This window comes from Taeniopygia guttata, chromosome W (genome assembly GCF_048771995.1).
Source record: "Taeniopygia guttata chromosome W, bTaeGut7.mat, whole genome shotgun sequence".
Classification (NCBI taxonomy): Eukaryota; Metazoa; Chordata; class Aves; order Passeriformes; family Estrildidae; genus Taeniopygia; species Taeniopygia guttata.
This window is the reverse complement of record NC_133064.1, coordinates 627107-648125: the sequence shown is the minus strand read 5'-3', so window position 1 is coordinate 648125 and position 21019 is coordinate 627107. Positions and strand designations below refer to the sequence as shown.

Genomic DNA, 21019 nt, shown 5'->3' with positions numbered 1-21019 from the left:
CTCTGCGGTCCCCCCATTACAGTGCAACACACGGGCCGACACTGCCGGGGCTCCGGCTTTCCCGACATCACACTGGGGGTCGGGCCGGGGGCAGGGAGGGTCCTGGGGGGTGGGGGGGTGAGGAAGGGCCCCCTCATTAGGAGGGGGCTCTGGGGGGAGGGGGGGGGTGGGGGTTAGGGGGAGGGATGGGGGGGCGGGGCCGGGGGGGTGGGAGGGGTGGGGTAGGGGTGGGGTAGGGGGGGTGGGGGGGGGGGTGGGGGGGTGAGGGGGGAGGGAGGGGGGGGTGGGGTGGGGGGGGGGGAGGGAGGGGAGGGTGGGGGGGGTGGGGTGGGGGGGGTGGGGTGGGGGGGTGGGGAGGGGGGGGTGGGAGGGGGGGGTGGGGTGGGGGGGTGGGGGGGTGGGGGGGGTGGGGTGGGGGGGAGGGAGGGAGGGGGGGTGGGGTGGGGGGGGGGGGGGGGGGAGGGAGGGGGGGTGGGGGGGGGGTGGGGGGGAGGGAGGGGGGGGGGGGGGGGGGGGGGGGGGAGGGAGGGGGGGTGGGGTGGGGGGGAGGGGGGGTGTAGCAGAGGGGGTCACGTCACTCAGCGGCATGAACAGACATATATAAAAAAAAAAAATGAAAAAAACACACCAGCAGCCGTCCTCCAGGACCCTCCCCCCCCACCCCTCCCTCCCCCCCCACCCCTCCCTCCCCCCCACCCCACTCCCCCCCACCCCCCCACCCCACCCCCCCTCCCTCCCCCCCCACCCCCCCCTTACCCCCCCACCCCAACCCCCTCCCTCCCCCCCCACCCCCCCTCCCCCCCCACCCCACCCCCCCACCCCACCCCCCCCCCACCCCCCCTCCCCCCACCCCACCCCCCCTCCCTCCCCCCCCACCCCCCCTCCCCCCCCACCCCACCCCCCCCACCCTCCCCTCCCTCCCCCCCCCCCCACCCCACCCCCCCCTCCCTCCCCCCTCACCCCCCCACCCCCCCCCCACCCCCCCTACCCCACCCCTACCCCACCCCTCCCACCCCCCCGGCCCCGCCCCCCCATCCCTCCCCCTAACCCCCACCCCCCCCTCCCCCCAGAGCCCCCTCCTAATGAGGGGGCCCTTCCTCACCCCCCCACCCCCCAGGACCCTCCCTGCCCCCGGCCCGACCCCCAGTGTGATGTCGGGAAAGCCGGAGCCCCGGCAGTGTCGGCCCGTGTGTTGCACTGTAATGGGGGGACCCGCAGAGCGGCTCCTGCCCCGTGTGGGGACCCCAGCGAGGGCGGGGGGCGCCGGGCTCCGGCCCTCTGGGCTTTATTATCCGGCACCCCGAGCCCCGCGGCTGCGAGGAAAGAAGGAAAAGGGGAATGGGCAACGAGAACAGGGCAGCACAGCGGCAGCCGAGAGGAAGGGGACAAGGACAGGGGGCAGGGGGACAGAGGTCGGGGTGCGCGGGGCAGTCGGGGAGGGGGCTGGGGGGAAGGCAGGGTGGAGGAAGGAAAGGAAGGATTGAAGGCAGGTTTGGGGAAGGAGGCGGAACGTGTGGAGCGGGGAGGGGAGCAGGGAAAGGGGGCGCGGGGGAACCCGGCTGGGGAGGGAAGGAACAGGGACAGGATAGAGGAACAGGGTAGGGGTGAGTAGGGGAATAGAAAGGGAGGAAAGGGAAAGGGGTGTAGGGGGGGCCGCCCGGGGGGGAGGGAGGGGAGGGCTAGGGGGGAGAGGGAGGGGGGGGGTTTGGGGGGGGGAGGGTGTAGGGGGTGGGGGAGGGGAGGAAGGGAGGGTACACAGGAGAGGTATAGAGAAAAAGAAACGCAAAAGAACAGAAACACAGAAGCAAAGAAATATAGAGAAAAAGAGAAAAAGGGGCCCGGCCGGCCGCAACCTCCCGCCCCGAGCGCCCAGCGTCAAATGGCTCTGCCCGGCCCTCCCCGCCGCTTAAATCCCCCCGGCCCCGCCCCGCGCAGGCGCGCTGGGGCCCCGCGCACCTGTGCGCGCACCTGTGCTGGCCCCGCCCCCGGCCCCGCCCCCCCGCCCCCCGCCCATAAATGGCGGCGGATCCGCGCCCGCCTCACATTCTGCGGGGGATGTTCGGCCGGGCTGCGGCGGGACCGGCGCTCGGAGCGCCGTGCGGAGATCGGATCGGGGCTGCTCCCGGCGCTGCGCGGCGCCCGACGGGCTCAGGTGCGACCGGGACTGGGATCCGGGCCCGGGGATTTGGGCCCCGGTCCCGCCGGTGGCTGCTGTGGGAGCCGGGCAGCGCCGCTCCTTCCTCGGCGGGCAGGGTGGGGGTGCCGGGGCCGGAGGATCGGGGCGGGATCGGGGCGGCGATCGGGACCGGCACCGCCGCTCCGCCGGGGCCGCCGCTCCCGCTCCGCCTGCGCCCGGTGCGGGGCTGCAGGAGCCCGGAGCCCACGGAGGGCAGAGAGCACCTCCGGTCCTTGGCTCGGCAGGGCAGGAGCTGCCGTGCCCGGCCCGTGGCTCGCAGCGTGACCAACGCACGGCCCGGCACGGGCACCGGGGCACCGGACAGCGCTGGCACGGACGCGGCTCAAGGGCTGCCCGTGGCTCCTCGGCCGGGGGCTGCTCCCCACAGGCGCGCAGGGATGCTTCAGCCCGGACAGACGGCACCGACAGCCCGGAGGGACCCCAGGGAACGGCTGGCATCACCTGGGAACCGAGGCACGGCCGTTTGCAGAGGGGCTCTGACAGCAATCCCCGTTTCTGACCTCCCCGAGCTCCCACACAGCTGCCAGGTATGTCCCAGCCACCCCAAATCTCCTCCCTCTTTTCCAGCCTGAGGCCATCATCCACCAGCAGCGTTTGTGTTTTATTAAAAAAATATGGATATTGATCTAGTATCGAAATCCAACTGTGACGGACAAAAACTCTCTAAACAGTTTAAAGTTAGCAAGTGTGTGTTTATTCGACGCCGGGCAGCGTGCGGGATCGCTCCCAAATACACACCGCCCCTTCCAGGTGATTACAGAGTCTTTTTATCCATACAAGTATTGAATACACAAAATACAAATACATATTCATAATTTTGGTACATCCCATTCCCCGCTTCATATGCTAATCACTCCAAAAGCTATTAAGCATGCGTAGTTTGTCCCTTGAAATGGGTCGGTGGTCCCTTTCATGGGGAGGGGTCCCAAAATGAGGAAGTAAATGACGTCTTCCTCCTTCTGACCTTTCTACCTTTTCAATGCAAGTATGACAAATGAACTCTTGGTAGAACTCCCATTCCTTGTCTTCAATTGGTTTCAGAACAGAGGAGGCCCACAATTGTCTTATGTTCCTAAAAGCTATTTATCAGTTTCTAGATTCTTCATTATAAACCCAGCTAACTAAACATTGTGCTGACAAGCAATTAATTATTAGTTAACTACTAACTCCTAACTTCATCAAGGCCTACTCATTTATTATTCTTATTTTAATTAATTCTAGTAAGACGTATTTCTCTTAGCTCCTCAAAATCTCTAAATGCCTTAAAGTTTACATTTCATTTGAGCCAAGGCAATCTTCCCTCACAGATACTAAATGCCAAGCCACAGCCTCGGAGATGCCTTAAAATCAGAGGTTCGAGTGCGATGATGTCTGGAGATTTCCAGGGAGCCAGCTGGAGGTGCAGAAGTGATGGAAAACTCTCACAGGTGGGTCCCACTGGAGGTGTGCTGCAGGCAGGGATGTGCATCCCTTTCCTGAGGGAAAAGGACATGCAGAGGCCGCTGCTGAGGCTCTGAAAGGAGCGGAGCTTCTGCAGGACAGATGTTCTGCCTCAGCACAGGCCGGGAGCGCATCCAGCCACCGCCTTGTCCTGCTTTAAAACATCAGCTGGAGCCTGAGCTCCGGGGGGTGAAATCAGCTGAGTTCCAGGGAACTCTGTCAAGTGACTCCAGACACAGCCCTGGGCTGGGGGATGAGGGTTTTAAATAGCAAGTTCTATAGAATAGAGACCTGTCCTTGTCCTGATCCCACTGAGCTTCCCTGGAACCTCTGCTGGTTCCTGACACAGCTGGTGCTAAAGTGGCAGCTCTGCATGGGAATTTCCACTCTCCACGAGGCACTGTCAGGTTATTCCAGCAGGAATTCAGCAGGGAACCTGGGGCTGTGGGCATAATTCATCTGAACTAGCAAAGCTGATACTGAACCCCAAATCCCGGCACCACGCAGAGAACAATCTTTGTGCAAAATCCCCTGGGTGAGGAAGTTTCAGCAGCCAAATGTATAGAATGATCTAAATCCCAGCAGCCAGCATCCCCCAGAGGGACAATCCAAGTGCCAGGGTGGGAGCCCTTGTCCTTCCCCTGCTGCTGGTGGGACAAATTCCCCTCGGCACAGCTGGCTGGGGGGGAGCTGAGAGCAGGAGGGGCGGGAGCAGGGATGGGAGATGAGGCAGCTGGAATGTCACCTGGAGCAGCTGAACACGTTCTGTCCCTGCAGCAGCCAGGAGCCAAAGCAGATCCCTCCTGGCCGGGCTGGAGGGCAGCTGCTGCATCTGCTCTGGGGGAAAACTCCTTGCCCCTGCCAGGAGAGCTGACTCTGCTTTTCCTCCAGCTCCTGAGCAGTGTCAGGGCCACAGGGAGGGAGTTCAATCCCAAAAAGTCCCCACAGCCCACGGAGTGAATGATCCAGGCAGAGAAAATCAGCATTAAAATAAAAAACTTAAGAGCTCTGTCAAAAAGGCTGTGACAACAGTGCAGTGGGATTCCCAGGAACCTTCTGGTTTGCTCTTGGAATTCTCTTGGTTCTCTTTCATGTGTTTTTAGTCCCTCAACGGGCAGCTTGAAGAATTTATTCTGGGACTTAGAGGTTGAGCAGGGTGGGCTCTGGATTGACTTTCGCCTCCGGTGCCACTTTGTGCGAACACAACTTGGCCAGGCTGGGTGAACTCATGGCCTCAGCTTTCCCCTCCAAAATGTCCCTCACTTATTTCCCTGCGGGTGAGCTGGGATTTGGCCCCAGACTGTCACTCCTCACCTCCCAGTGCCCGCACAGTGTCCGTTCTGTTCCCCACAGAGCCCTGGGGACACCAGGGGGTCCCTTTGCCTTCTCCTGCCCCTTTCCAGCCCGAGGCTCCTCTGCCCTTGTCCCACACAGCACAGGGGCACAAAAGGGGAAAGGCTCCAGAAAACATTTCTGCAATTAACCAGCAATTATTTCAATTCCCCAGTGAGAAGAACGTGAACTCACAGCCACCGAGGCCTGACAGGTTCCTGCAGTGAGAGCTCAGCGCTTGTCTGCAGAGGTGAGTGCAGCACCTGAAAGGAAAAAAACACAGGGGAAAAATGTGATTTATTTTGCTTCAAAGTTATTTCAAGTTCTTAAAGCCCAACCAACTTTTGCTCTTGAATTTGGTCGGGTGAAACAGGAGCAGTGGGCAGGGGTCGTGCCATTGATGCGGACGTGCCTGATGCTTGCTGGGGCAGAAAAAGTAGATCGAGCTCACCTTATGTCAAGCAGTTATTAAAACAGATTTATAGCTCTTTAAACATAGCACCCTTTAATTACCATAATGTTTCTTCCATGAGTTTAACTAATTCTCAGTGTATTTTATAAAACTTAAAATAACACCTCCTCCCCATAAAACAGACTCATCAAGCGTTAGACAAAAAGTCCTAGTTCCAGTCTCACGCTCCCACATCTAACCAAAGGAGACCTTCCCCACAACCAAACAAAAAATCAAAATAACATACCATACAACTCAGCTGTATCCAAAACCCCTCACCTTTATTTCCTCCAAACGCCAAATACTCTTCAAATTCTAAATCAAAAACTCTCAGAAAAACAACAAAAACCATCAAAACATACTTCAAAAATAGAAAAGCCTAACCATATAAATATTTTTTCAAAGCCCACAAAAAATATAAAACAATCTAATCAATATCCTGCATTTAAAAAAACCCCACTGTACAAATTAGCACCATTTGAAATGTAACATAAATAAAAGATCTTTTACTAAGAAACATATCTCCCAATAAATAAAACCACCCTGTAAAGATATAAGTAATAATTATAACTCAACCAACTAAAATTTCTTTAAAACCAAAAGACTTAAAAGACCTTCAATATTTATAAATAATAACATTCAATATGTTGTGTTAATAAAATCAAACAAAATTAAATGTCAGTACATTTAAATAAATACATTAAGTTTCTTTTTATCTAATAAAATTAAGTTTATTATTCCTTACTATCAAAATTCATTGTCTAAATTTAAATGTTATTTAATATAACTTATCCTAAATTTTATCAAAGATCATTTCTCTAAACTATACAGTATATGGTTAATTTTCTTAAAAATTAAAACAACTCCAATGAAAACAACTAAAAGAAAACACTAACAAACACCTATTCAGAAGTAAAAAAATACAGTGTATTATATCATCAATTTCATCAAAAATTCTGCTCTTCATTACAATCCCTACTCTTTTTATCTTTTGTAACACCAAAAAATAGCAATTACTATTCATATCATACTATTTAAAAATTTTACTCTATTTCCTTAATATATAAATATTTTTTAAAAGTTATCCTAACTTCTTCAAACACTTACTACTAATATACTTTATCTCTTTATATAATGATCTAAAAACACATAAAATTTCCAATTCCTACTTTTTTATTCTCAACTTATACCGCTCTTACACCAGGTTAACTCTCTAACTAATCTCTACACTAACTCTATAATTTAACCTAATGTTATCTCATCATTTTAAATATTTTTCAAGATTAAAAAAAAGATATTTGATTAAAAACCTCCTCCAAACTGTTAATCTTATCAGTTTCCTCAGTTATTATTACAAAATCACTTCAATATAAAATCCAACTACAACATTAATTTCTTTTTCTAAGTTTCACACTAAGTAATCACTCTCTCATACATTTCCTCCACCTTCACACTCTCAATATCCAAATCCAAACTCACAATCCTGTCCATAACCACTTTCAAATCCTTATAAAAATAGGTTACTATATTCAAAGCATATCTATTCTAAAAAACTTCTAAAAAAACCAATTATTAAATAATGTAATTAATCTTTAATCCTAACATTTTTACTCTTAACTACTACTTTTAAAAACATTATATAAAAATATATTAAGTAACATTTGCCAATTAAAATTTAAAATCTAACCTAACCCTAACTCTACCTAAATAAAATAATTAACAACAAACCCAAATATTTTCTACGTCAAAAATAAATTAAAATAATTTTAACTTAACAATTTAACTTTATCAATATAACAAATAAACTTATTTTTTAAATAAACTTAAAAAATCATTATCCACACATAAATATTTAACTTACCACTAATTTAACATTTATCAACTGTTATAAACTCTAAAATAATGTACAATCTTTTAATACTTACTAATTATATCATTTCACCTATGTTACTAAATATAGATATTTAGTAACATAGGTTACTATGTTACTAAATATGTAAATACAAGTAAATATGTAAATACAAGTAAATTACACAAGAATTGCAACTTACACCTAACATCTTGTACTACACCCACCAAAATATATAAACTTTAAGTTTCTTTATAAATGTAAAAATCAATATTATAAAAATCTTATTTAATAACTTACCAATTATAAAATTCTATCAAATATTATACCTCTACTCTATTTACTTTATTTACTTTTAATTATATCACTTTACCAATTAACCAATCTAAAACAAATGTTTAAGTAACTTTAACTGAAGTTTCAAGTTTACATACTTTGTATTTATCTAGCACTACTCAAAAAATCCATTCTTGACTTACTTACCTAATATACCAATAAAAAACATTACAAATCACCCATATAATTAAAAAGCCCTTATATAAAAATAGTTAACAATTTAAAACAAAAAAGTCATTTATCCATCAATAGTAACCAAAATAGAAAAGTAATTTTAAGCCTTGAAACTTAAAAATGGTAGCATCACTTTTTATACCACCTATTACTTCAACAACAACGCTAAAACAATTAAATCAGTTAAAATATTATCTAAATAAACAATCTAATTCTACATCCCCTTACAATAAATAACATTTTAAAAAATATAAAAATATTAAATATGCAGTTTAAAAAAAAACAACAATAAATTTTCTTTTATTAACACACAAATATAAATATAAAAATTTAATAAAATGTATAAACATATCTATTCACACAAAATCTACTTATAAAAATGTACAACTTTAAGAAATATCAAAAATAAGAATAACTAATAAAAGATAACAATAAATAAAATTTAACACCATAATTTAAAAATCTTATGCCAAAATTATACATTTTAATTATATTATTATAATAATACTAATGATAACACCTTCTGTATGTTAATTTATGCAACAAATGCTTAACAAATCCATTATTAAAATTTTTTTTTTCATACAGAGAGAGAGGGGAGACGTGGGAATGGGAAAACCAGAAACTCCCACAGACACTGAAAGATTTGATCTGCAGCCTCGGGAGAAGCTGGGATTGATGTACCAATACAAGACACGGGCATTACGCAGGAAAAGAATAAAACAACATAAAATAACTTCTGTTTCTGTGGCTGTCAGTAGGAGCCTGCCCCGAGTGAGTGAGAGAGGAAACTGTGTGGGCACGATGGGGAAGGGTTTGCAGGGCAGGGCTGGGGCTGTGTGCGCTACACTGAGAGCTGACAAGTTCCAACAGAAGGCATTGAACAAAAGTACCCTCAGTGCGGCAGAACTGAGCAGAGGTGCTGGGTTCCAAAAGCCAAATAAACCCCGGGGTTAGAAAGTTCTGGCCTGCCTTGGAACAAAGAACTTGTGGCTGCTCCTGAGCCGCAGCAGCTGCTCGCTCTGCAAACCCTCACGCTCCCAGGCGGGTGCTCACCTGAGCACTGAGCGCTCCCGGCCCAAGAGCAGTCCCATCCCTTCCTTGCTAACAGCACAGGGAGAAAAAATGAAAAAAGATCACTCTGGCCAGCAGGGCTCTCTCTCTCTGCGTGGGTTAGGGGCAGGGCCCTGCAGGGAGCAGGGCGCTCCAGCACCGACAGCCCGAATCCAGAGCAGATCCACGGGGGAGCAGCGGGCTGGGGACAGCTGGGGACAGCAATGAGCAGAGCCCATCAGCCTCCCTCTGGGGCTGGGACTGCATTTAGCACACAGCTCATACCAGCTGTGGCACTTACACACCTCAGACTCCTTACCACAAACCAGTTCTGGTCTAGCTCTCAGGGTGACCTGCACCTCCTCCCCAAAAACCACAGGAATTAGAATTTCCTGCTGGTTTTACAAACTTCACGGCAGCTTTGCAAATGCAAATCCCAGCAGGTCCCTGCTTTCCAGAGCACCCATCCTCAGCCATCTCCACTTCCCTGGAAAACCTGCTCCAGCCCCGGGCTGTACCAAGGTGAGCACAAGTCTGGAGAGGTCAGAACCCTCACCTGGACTGCTGCACTCGGAGTGAGATCCAGCTACAAATGGAATTCCAGAAACAGCCTCCAAAATGTTCCATAATCACACCTTTAAAATGGCTCCACAGGGCAACAGCTCCGGTGCCAGAGCAGCACCTGCACGAGTCCTTGTGCCAGCCCTGGCTCCCTGAAAAACACAATAAACCAACATCACACAGGCCTTGTTTGCAGAATTCCTGATCCAAACCCTCACCTTTCCTGCCCAGCATTGAGGGAAATCTGACACGGTATTCACAGGTAACCTTTGCTGAGAGCAGCCATCACCCCAGTCCTCCAGCCTGGGCAAGGTTTTGCAGTGAATGGACCCAACTTCTAACCCTGAACCTAAATTTCTGTCAGCTTTTGTTGGAAAGATACTGGAGAGAAAATCATACAACAGATTTAAAACATTGCACGAGGAATAACCGGCCCAGACAAAACCAAACCACCCCCATCTCTGCTCCACCCCATTTCTCCCAGTTTTGGGAGAAATACTGATATAATTTGTAAATACTCTCCTTCCCTGCTGCACTGTCCTTCACTGCACGTCCCTGGAGAGGATTTACTCCATTTTTTGTGCCCAGCAGCACCTCTGCAGCCCAAATCCCACTCCTCGCAGACACAGCCTGAGCAGAGCTCAGGCAGTGTTCCCAGCAGCGGATGCAATTCCGAGTTCCCTGGATTGCTCACGGGGCACTCGCAGCAATCTCCCCTCAGCCCAGACTCTGTGCTCAGAGGGAAGCGCAGCCCGATGGGACACAGCTCTGGCACCACATTCCCCTTGTTCCTGCTGGCCTGGAAAGCCACAGATAAACCCAGTCCCTCCGACCTTGCACCCTGAACCCCAGGAGAGCCGGAGCTGACCCCAGATCCCGGCGCCCTGCACGGCTGCGCTGACACCAGCACAGGCTGAGCGCCGCCCAGCACCCTTCCTCATTTTCCTCCCTCTGCTCCCAAATCCTGCCAGCCCTGCCCTGCAGCTCCTGCCCCAGCCCCAGCAGAGGCTGGCACCCAGCCCTGCAGCAGCTGGCAGAGCTGGGAATGCACCGAGAGCTCGGCTCCCCGGGCTCCCAGCCCCAGACCAGTCCTTGGGTGCCCGAACAATGCCCAGCCTGCCCCCCTGGGCACAGCCAAACACCACAGCTCCGTCAGCCCCAAGGAACTCTGGCATTTGCCTCTTCCCTGCTGCCCTTTCCCAGCACACAGGGGTAGGGCTGGGCTGTCAGAAATGGCATTCCCGAGGCAGTTAATCCCAGCAGAGAGGAAAAGGGGAACCCTGCGTCCCTCTGACTTACCCCACAGCGTGGGCAGGACCAGGAGCCCTCCAGTGCACACCCCTGGTGCTGAAGCCTCTTGGCTCTGGCTGCTTAAACACTGAAGCTTCTGGCAAAGATGGGAGGAGCTTAATGATTTCTCCTGTCCTGAAAGAGAGGAGGAAATGAACATTAAGTCCACTGTGGAAGCCAATGGATCCCGGCTTTCACACTTCTGCTGTGATTGCTCACCATGGGGTTTTATCCGTGAGAGGGGACAGCAATTCAAATATAAAAGCATTTTTATTCCTAACTATTTCATTAAAAGGAAGCTCATTTCTCTATTGCATTCTTAGCCTAATTTTAACAGAACCATTTTTATCCATGGCCCCACTTGTCCGTCATTCAATCCTTTACCACGGGACTTTATACAAAGGAAGGGACACCTGGGTGCTGTGTCACAAGAAATCCCAAAGAGAAAAGTGTCCAAAACCTCACAGAGAAAGGTTTCAAGGCGCTCCAGTGCACAGACAGCTGCTCATGCCTTGTCAGGCCACACCAGTTCTGTCACATCCACCTGAGCTGTGCAGGCGAGGCAAAGGCTGCCCTTCCTCCCAGGGAACACTGTCTGAGACCACAGAGAGCCATCCTGGGTGAAAGGAATGAAATGAAAATGTTTTCTGGCAGAAAATGAGTATCTGTAATCAGAACCTCTGGACAGATTTAGTAACACCACTTTCAGATGATAAATACAGGCCATGCCCATCCTTCCAGGCCAGGTGAAACCAGGAAGGAGAACTACAGGAAAAGCAGGAAGACAGAGCCCCTTATTTGGATATATATAGAATGCCCCTGGTTTGGTGGTTTGCCTTTGCTCCTAAGCTTTTGCTTCACCCCTCTCCAGAGGAGCAGGGAATTCCTCCAGGGTGAGGGGGAGTCTGGTCCCACTCCAGGATGTGTCCAGTAAAGAAGGGAAGTTCTTTAGAGTAAGTGACCAGTGTTTTTGTTACACACAAAAATCAAACCAAACAAACACTGAATTGGACTACACCGAGCTGCAACACAGAGTGTTCACAGCAGGCAGAGGCCAGAGGAGCACACAGCACCCAGAAGTACCATTTCACTTGGTTCTTCTGCTCTCATGCATTTTAATTCTGCTTTGCTTCACAGCTGCTTCTCTGCCAAGGCCATTTCCATTTTCAGAAGCCTGTGTCACGTGTAGCCGAGGCTTAAACATCACAGGATCTATGTGCACTTCAGTGATCTTACACTAAGTACCTCAGAAACCAAAACAATAAATCCAAGACTTCAGCTGGGTTAAAAATACCAGAACAACAAATAAGCAAACAAAAACCCAAACCAGCTTTCCACTAGTTTTAAAAACAGAAGTCTTTACAACCAGCATAAAATGAATGTAACATTTGGATCCAAGCAGAGGTACAATTTAAATGCCAGTATTCTGGAACTGCTAATAACTCTGCAAGTATTTACATGGGTGGATGTGTTACTGGATGGAAAGAATATAATGCAAGAAAGAGAAGATTAGCTGTGTTTAGGATGGGAAGAAGATGATTAAAAAATACCTTTTGTCTGGACGCTCATGCAATCATCTTCTCTTGACCTCAGGATGGCTGCCAAAAATGGAGAGCGCTGTATGACCACCATGTGTAGTTTGGAGAGCTTGACTACGCTCTTAGTGAGGATTCTTTCATGTATAGTAACTGGATGGCAACGTTCAGGACCTTCAGAAATGTTTCATCTCTGTAACGGTACCTTTGGGAGAAGGATCACAGAGAAGTCAGACTGTAACCAAACCCAAGAAAACCCACTTGAAGCTACAAGTTGGGTAAGAAATGAGAACTTGGCAAAGAAAATTAACTTGGCAAAGAAAATGAACTTGGTGAAACCAAACCAAATTCAAATGAAAGCACTTACTTGAGCCCTGTCTTCACAAGGTCACACCAGTCATCTGGGTCCACTTCTTCAACCACACACTGTGTGCAGCAAGTAAAAACAGGTGTTGGTTTACATTTGGCACATGGAGCTTCTACAGCAATTTTTGTTCAAGGGACACACTAAGAACACGCAAGCCAAACGCTCACGTGGGATGATCTGAGGGTAACAGGGAAAAAAGCTCTTGGATACAACAATCCTAATTCCTGGCTCAAAAGAAACTTGTTGGTCTGGGAGCAGGGGCTGTATGGAATCAAAAAGCAAGCTGGGCTGTAGGTTCCAAAAACCCAGCGGCTCAATACTCTTCAAACGCCTCAAGTGCAAAAGGAATCGCAACTTGACAAGTCAAAGCGAGAGCCTGGAGCAGACTGACAGCTGCACATCCCAACAGTCCTGGGAATGCAGGTGCCAACCTCGCCAGGCTGGAAACACCCTCAGGATGGGATGGACCCTGTGAGGTGGCCCCAGGGCCTGCAGAGTCAGCCAGGTCCTACAAGGGAGTCTCAGCAAAAGCCATGAGAGCGCAAAGGCATTCACTGCCCAGGGACCTTCAGTGTTGCGTGTCACGGGGATCCCTGTTCACTGAACTCAAACCAAGGCAACAGTATACAGAGGGAGTGACCAAGTAGTGTTCTTCAAGATCAAAGTCTGATTTCTATTCCTGATCAACCAGACTTTTGCCCCACACTTCAGATGGCATGGCAGATGGGTCTTGGCACAAGTATCTCTATCAGCTTCTTTTAAAAAAGAAGGTGATAACTTAAATTTAAAAATTAAATTAATTAATTTATAATAATTTAATTAATTAATTTTAACTTTTTTTTTTTTTAATTCCACTGGTAACCTTTGATTTCTTACTCCTAAATACCTCAAACTCACACATTCAAAGGCGATTCGTACCAGAAAGTCATCATCAAGAACACAAAACTGCCTCGTATAAAGGATTCTCAGGACTCGGAAAAAGCTATGAAAAATCCACGGAAACCAGAATCCATAAAACAGGAAATCGAGTCCAATCTGTATTTACAAAATCTACAACTGCCCAATCACACATATGCATACAGTCCCTCTGTGGCAAAGCAGATAAGCAGTCTCACCAATAATTCCTCTAGCCTCAGCAGCATGGACCTCTCCACTTCTTGCTTGCCTTCATCTTTACTGCTGCTGTACATGGCAACTAACCCCTTTACGCAGGCTGAGAAGAGATGTCTCCTCCAGGAATGCAGCTCCTCTGAGTTTTTAAGCACCGTGGATATGGCATCTGCCACGGCCCAGCTGCAGAGAGATAGGTGTTGATTTTCTTATTAACATTTTAACTTGGTTTTGTATATCATAAAGATGTCTTGCTGCCAAAGTGCAAAGCAACAGATTCTCGGAGGAGAGGACGCTGTTAATGCTCCCATTCCTATCACACTGATTCCCAGGACAAACTGAGCCCTGGGGGAGGCACACACACACACACGCTGCCCACCTCTCTTCATTGCCTGCTCTCTCCGGAGCAGCAGGAAGGCAGTCCATCAGGTTGTGCAGCCCTTTGCTTCCCGGAGGTGGCAACAGCTTGGAAAGAATTTGCAGTTTCACAGTGGCCTCAGGGTCCTGAATCGCGGCACCGAGCTCCTTCCACAGGGCTTTCCTCAGGACAGGTGTGACAGCCGAGACAGCTGTGGGGAGAGCAGAAGGCACAGGTTCCTCCACCTGCAGCTGTTAAACAACACACTAAACCGAATTTTTTTCTAATCCAGCCCCAGACCACTCAATGTCTAGGAAATGATGCTACAGCAGCTGCTAATCTGTTACAGAGAAGTGCTACACAGAGGCTCACTTCTTTACCGTGCTGACAAGGCCTTATCACTGCTTGACCTCGTAGGCAGAGCTACAGCCCCATTCAGCCTGTTCCTGTCAGAACAACTGACATTTGTTTACAAAACAACAAAATAGTTATCCCGACCTAAATACACCCATAATGCCTCAACCCATTCCCAGGAGGGCGGCAGGAGGGGCGGGCGCAGCCCTGTTCCGACGCCGCTCCGCCCCGGCCCGGGAGCGCCGCGACCGCCGGGCCGCCCTCGCCGCTGCCATCCTTCCCCGGCGCTGCCGCGGAGCCGCCTTCACCGCTCCCCTCTACTCACACACACCGCCCCGCTCGCCGCTCGCCGCCGCCCCGCGCCCGTCTCGGTGGTAATTGGAGCCGCTCTGGCCACTTCCGCCACATCTCGGTGGTTTTGGAGCCGCTCTTGCCGCTTCCGCCCCGTCTCGGTGGGTTTGGGGCCGCTCTGGCCACTTCCGCCACATCTCGGTGGTAATTGGAGCCGCTCTTGCCGCTTCCGCGACATCTCGGTGGTTTTGGGGCCGCTCTGGCCCCTCCCGCCCCGTCTCGGTGGTTTTGGGGCCGCTCTGGCACCTCCCGCCCCGTCTCGGTGGTTTCGGCCGGGCGCTGGCTGTGGGGCTGCAGTACCGCTCTGTGGCCACAAGGCGGCAGCACCGCCGCCCGCCACAGCCGGGGGCCGCCGCTCGCCCGGAGGGGAGGCAGGGGGAAAAGAGCGGCGGCGATCGATCCCCTTGGGAAAAATCCTCCGAAATAAATGTCCCAAAAAATCCCGCACAGAAACTAAAAGACCCTGCCTCGAACCAAATAACGCCGCCCCGCCCCAAAAGCCCTTTCTTTTTAACCTATGTATATTTCTACGTTGGTGTTGTTTATTTCTAGCTGTACGGCAGGGAGGCGGTGGGAACGCACGGGAGGGGACGGGACGGGCACCCAGCGCGGCAGAGGCAGGGGCCGCGCCCAGGATGGCGGCCGCTGCAGGAGCCGGGCAGAGAGAGGCGAATCTGCCGATGCCGGTCGGCGCCTGCTCCAAATCCGACCGCCCGCGGAGCCGCTGAGCCCACAGCCCGTGTGCGCGGCACGCGAGTCCGCGACACGCCACTGCCGAGACAGCGGCCGCGGGCGGCGGCTGCAGCACCGCTCTGTGTCCGCAAGCGCTGCCACCCGCCCCTCCGGAACGTCCTCTGAAGCAAATGCCCCAAAACAGCCCGCGCGGAAAAGAACGCCAACAAAAAACCCCCTGCCTCTAACCCCATAAGAACCAAAAGAAAAAACCTTTTCTTTCAAACTGCATCTCAATATATTTTATTTTTGTATTTTACATATTTATATTCACATTCGGATTTATAATGCATATTGATGTATAATTGCAATTTTAATAATTTCTTACATTTATTCCTATTATATTTTATTACAATTTACATTTTTATACATTGCTTAATATATTACTTACATATTTCTATAGTTAGATTTCTATTTCTAAAAGGTTTATATTGCTTAAAATAAACCCCTGCCTCTATCCAAGTAAAAATCTTTTTAAAACCCCTTATCTTTCAATCTGCGTTTAAATTTATCTCTATTTTTCGCATTTATATTCAAATTTACATTTAAAATGTAGATTGATGTATGGTGTTATTTATATTCTATCTATACGGAATACTTATTTTCATTTCTATTTTATATTTTTATATATCTCTGTATACATTGAATATATATTTCTATACTTAGAATGATATCAAAAGAAAAGGTATATTCATTTTTCTTCCATTAAAACCCTGCCTCTAACCAAATAAAAACCAAAAAAAGCCCTTTCTTTAAACGATACTTGAATATTTACATGTTTTTTTCATCATTATAGTCACATTTGCATTTCTACTTTATAGTGATTGTTTATAAATATATATAATATATATTAAGGTAGCAAGATAGACAAATTATTATTTATATTATACTTCATAGATACTGCTAATATTGATTTTTACTTACCTTTGAATTTTTTATATTGATCTTAAGGTATTTACTATGTATTTCTATACACAGATTTCTAATTTTATTTTATTTATATTTATAGATTTTATAAAAAACCCCCTACCTACTACCAAATACAAAATAAAAATCCCCTTTATTTTAAACTATATTTAATTATTTCTACCTTTCTATTTTTGATTTTTACAAGTTGTTATATATTCGATTACAATATATTGAGGTACCGTATTTCGATATATAATATTTAGGACATAGAATGTGTTAAAATAGGACATACACAGTAAAATATGCATTATGTACTGTATTGATTTCTATTATTTAGTAATTTTTATATTTATATATCCACATGTATTAATTATACATCTCAATATGGATATTTTATATGGATTTTATTTATATTTATAATCTATATTTATCTGTATTTATATAAACAAAATCCTATATATCAAACAATATAATACCTAATAGTAGTGGATAACATTATTCATGTTACATGTTTTATTCATATGTTTTCCATTTATATTTAAAATTGAAGTTTTATATTCCCATTTTCATATTTATGCATGTGTTTTGTTTCATTAGAGTTACAGTTCGAACTCTGCAGTTATAATCCAATTCCTAAAAATAAAATGCCATAACAAACAGCATCGAATAACCAAGAATACCATCCAAAAAATTCAGAAAGGCTCCACCAGCCAACCAACTACCAGCAAAAAAAACCCCACTACGCTCCTTTCACTAACAGTTCTTATCACATAACAAAAATGGAACATTAATTAAAAAAACCCACCTATAAAAACCCACACAAAACAAAAAAAAACACTAAAAAGAAAAAAAACTCTTCAACTAACCTCTTATACTCCAAACCATACAACAGATCCCAAATGTTTCTAAAAAAAACCCAAACAATACCCTACCACTACACTAACTCATCAAGAGAACCCAATACTCTAAAAAATTAACTAAACTCCCCCCAAATAATTACAGATATAAAAAAAATCGAAACCATGAAGAAACAAAAAACTCACCACCCAAATAAAATACCTAGCTATAAAGATCCACCATAGAAATACCCATGTTCCCAAAAATCAAACTAATAAAAACCAACAAATACATCCAACTACAAAAAAAAAAATATATATTCACAACAACAAAATAATAATTCCTAACTCAAGGACCTCAGAATGCCTTAAACCATCAAAACACAAATACCACCTAGAAATAAACATGTCACCAAAAGAGAAAAGTAACCATAAATAATAACTCCCAAATTGTCTGAGACAATAAAACACACAAAGCAATCAAACAAGACAAATAAAACCCCTACAACATAATAAACAAGAATGCAATTATCAATATTGAAAAAACCTCAATAATTAACTACAGGACACTACCTCAAACCAACCAAAATAAACCACTACATACTCACGCCAATAAAAGCCTCCACAGCCGAATTAAAAACCTACCCTCTACTTCATGCTATGACCCATAAAAAACATTATAAACCTTTAAAAACACATCCTTCAAAAACATAAGAACCCATCAAAAAGAAATCCAACCACAAGACTCAACCCAAAAAAAACACTTGTCATGAGCACCTGAAGCAAGAACCGTAACAAGCAAAAAGCACACCATGGCCCTTCTCCTACACCAACTATGAACAAAAGAAAACCATCCAGTAAGTTCCTCAAAACCACCACAGCAAGGAAGGCTGGAAAACGAGAAGCCACGCTCCTGGCACCGGTCCGTTGGCCAGCTGGTGATGGAGGTATGAGTACTCCGAGTCGATTCCCTAAAGCACAAAAATGAGAAAGGATGCTTAGAATTGCACCAGAAACCGAAAGCTGAGTAAAAACAACTGCTTCTGTCCACTGCTCCCCTTGGACATTGGGCCTTGACTGCTGCTATCTGCCTGGACCTCCTAAGAATAAAGACTGCTGTAACAAAGTCACCATCTAGACTTCCCCTGCAAATGCAAACAATGACTGACCTGCTCATGGCAACACCCTCACCGAGCACTGGGGCTCTCTGCCACTGATTTGAACTGTCTGCATCTGAAAGGATGTTAGGACTAGTGTGAAACAGCTGCAGGACAACTTAACAGAACCAAAAATGTTAGGGCAATCAACAAATAAAAACTAGAGCCCAAATACACCCTGCATTACCAATTTCAAGTCCCCAGGACTTGTGCTATTACAGGCTAGGCAGCAGAGCAGAGCAGAGCCAGGACAAATATGTGCAGACACCCGTGACACAGGACAGGACACGACCATCGAGGGGACAGGACAGGGAGCGAGAGCTTTCGACAAGAAGAAAGGACTCAGAGACCCAAAGAACACAGAGTGCACCAGAGACAAGTGACAGGAAACACACCAGAACTGCTCTGCCCTGCGCACCTCAGCACTGTGATTAAAACAGACACTTTCCCTTTAGGTGGACTAAGTATACGCTTCTTGGACATCAAAAGCCCTTCTAGAAAGGCCAAACCCAGCACCCTGCTTTTATCCCCTCTGTGGGTCATGACCCTCCACTTATCTTGCACACATCTGGGGATGCAAATCCCTGTTGGCTGCAGAAGGACGCCGTCTGCCTGCCTGGTAAGTTATAGCTGTCACTTCTTGGTCTGCCAAGAGAAAGAAAACCAAACATCAGTGCACAGTCTTAACAGTACATCGAGCAAAAACTGATAAATCTGCTACTCACCATCCTCCTCAGAATGCCCGGGTTCTTGGCCTGCACGCGTCGGGCGTGCTTGGATTCTGACGCCGTCATTGCAGGGTACACCTAGGTTAAGTGAAGACAAGGCAACATGGCATTGCTGAAACACAAGTGGACTCTCACTCCTCCTCCCTACCTCCCCGACTCACTGCAACTGCTCAGCCATTCCTCTGGGCTACCAGGATGGGACCTTGAAATGCAAAACTGGAAGGTCCATCACAGGGTCCTGCAATGCTTCCAGCGAGATCACAAGTGCATGAAACCTGGTCCTTCAGCCAGTTGGTGACAAAGGTATGCGCACACTGAGATGATTCCCTAAAGCACAAAAACAAGAATGGATGCTTAGAGTTGCACCAAAAATTGAGACCTGAGCAAGAACAACTGCTTCTGTCCACTGCTCACCTGGCACACTGGGCCTTCACTGCTGCTATCTGCCTGGACCTCCTAAAAATGAAGTCAAAGAACACTGCTGTAACAGTCACCATTCAGGCTCCCCCTGCAAATGCAAACAATGACTGACCTGCTCATGGCAACACCCTCACCGAGCACTGGGGCTCTCTGCCACTGATTTGAACTGTCTGCATCTGAAAGGAAGTTAGGACTAGTGTGAAACAGCTGCAGGACAACTTAATAGAACCAAAAATGTTAGGGCAATCAACAAATAAAAACTAGAGCCCAAATACACCCTGCATTACCAATTTCAAGTCCCCAGGACTTGTGCTGTTACGGGCTAGGCAGCAGGGCAGAGCAGCTCCGGGACAAATACGTGCAGACACCCGTGACACAGGACAGAACATGACAATCGAGGGGACAGGACAGGGAGCGAGAGCTTTCGACAAGAAGAAAGGACTCGGAGACCCAAAGAACACAGAGTGCACCAGAGACAAGTGACAGGACACACACCGGAACTGCTCTGCCCTGCGCACCTCAGCACTGTGATCAAAAGAAGCATTTTCCCTTCAGGTGGCCTAAAGGGACACTTCTCAAACATCCCCACCCCCAGAGCCGATTCAAAAGGCCCTCCCACCACCTCACTTTTGTCCCCTCCGTGGGCCCTAGCCCTCGACTTATCTCTTGGGCATCTGGGGATGAGAATCCATGTTGCTTTTTAATGGAGGCTGCCTTGTCTGCTGGGAATGTCCTATGGTCACCGGGCTGTAGTCCCGTGCTCAGCTACAATCAAGGACACCAAACATCACTGCATGATCTTATCTGCACAATGGACAAAACCCAGCAATTCTGCTACTCACCGATCTCGTACGAATGCCTGGTTGCTCGGGCCCCACACTTTGGCAATGCTCAGAGGCTGCCATCGTCATCTCTCATCGTCTGCCTGGGTTAAGAAGAGACAAAGTGACTCAGCACTGCTGAAACCAAAGTGGACCTTGGCTCCCCCTCTCTATCTCGGCGTCTCACCACAGCTCCTTGGCCATTGCCAAAGGCTACCCGGATGCCATCTTGAAATACAAAATTTCAAGGCTTCATCTCAAGAGTCCTGAAATACTTCCAGAGGACTCACAAGCGCAGGAAGTCCATCGGCCAGCTGGTGAGAGGAGCTTGGCATACTCCAAGTGGCTTCCCTAAAGCACACAAACAAGAATGGATGCTTAGAGTTGCACCAAACATTGAGACCTGAGCAAGAACAACTGCTTCTGTCCACTGCTCACCTGGCACACTGGGCCTTCACTGCTGCTATCTGCCTGGACCTCCTAAAAAAAAGGCAAAGAACACTGCTGTAACACAGTAACCATTTAGGCTTCCCTTGCAAATGCAAACAATGACTGACCTGCTCATGGCAACACCCTCACCCAGCATTGGGGCTCTGTGCCACTTATTTGAACTGTCTGCATCTGAAAGGAAGTTAGGACTAGTGTAAAACAGCTGCAG

General features: G+C 47.7%; 1 protein-coding gene and 2 long non-coding RNA genes across 4 annotated transcripts in view; 2 read left to right on the top strand and 1 right to left on the bottom strand.

Moving 5' to 3' along the window:
• Window positions 1-21019, top strand: part of LOC121468907 (leucine zipper protein 2) — a 281472-nt gene that overhangs the window by 220925 nt on the left and 39528 nt on the right. The gene's annotated exons all lie outside the window — the stretch shown is intronic.
• LOC140682085 (uncharacterized) lies at window positions 1707-8515 on the top strand. The gene is made up of 2 exons (XR_012053330.1): window positions 1707-5219; window positions 8368-8515. It is a non-coding gene; the product is annotated as an uncharacterized lncRNA (long non-coding RNA).
• LOC140682086 (uncharacterized) lies at window positions 9989-14956 on the bottom strand. The gene is made up of 2 exons (XR_012053331.1): window positions 11097-14956; window positions 9989-10818 (listed from the first exon to the last, which is right to left on the bottom strand). It is a non-coding gene; the product is annotated as an uncharacterized lncRNA (long non-coding RNA).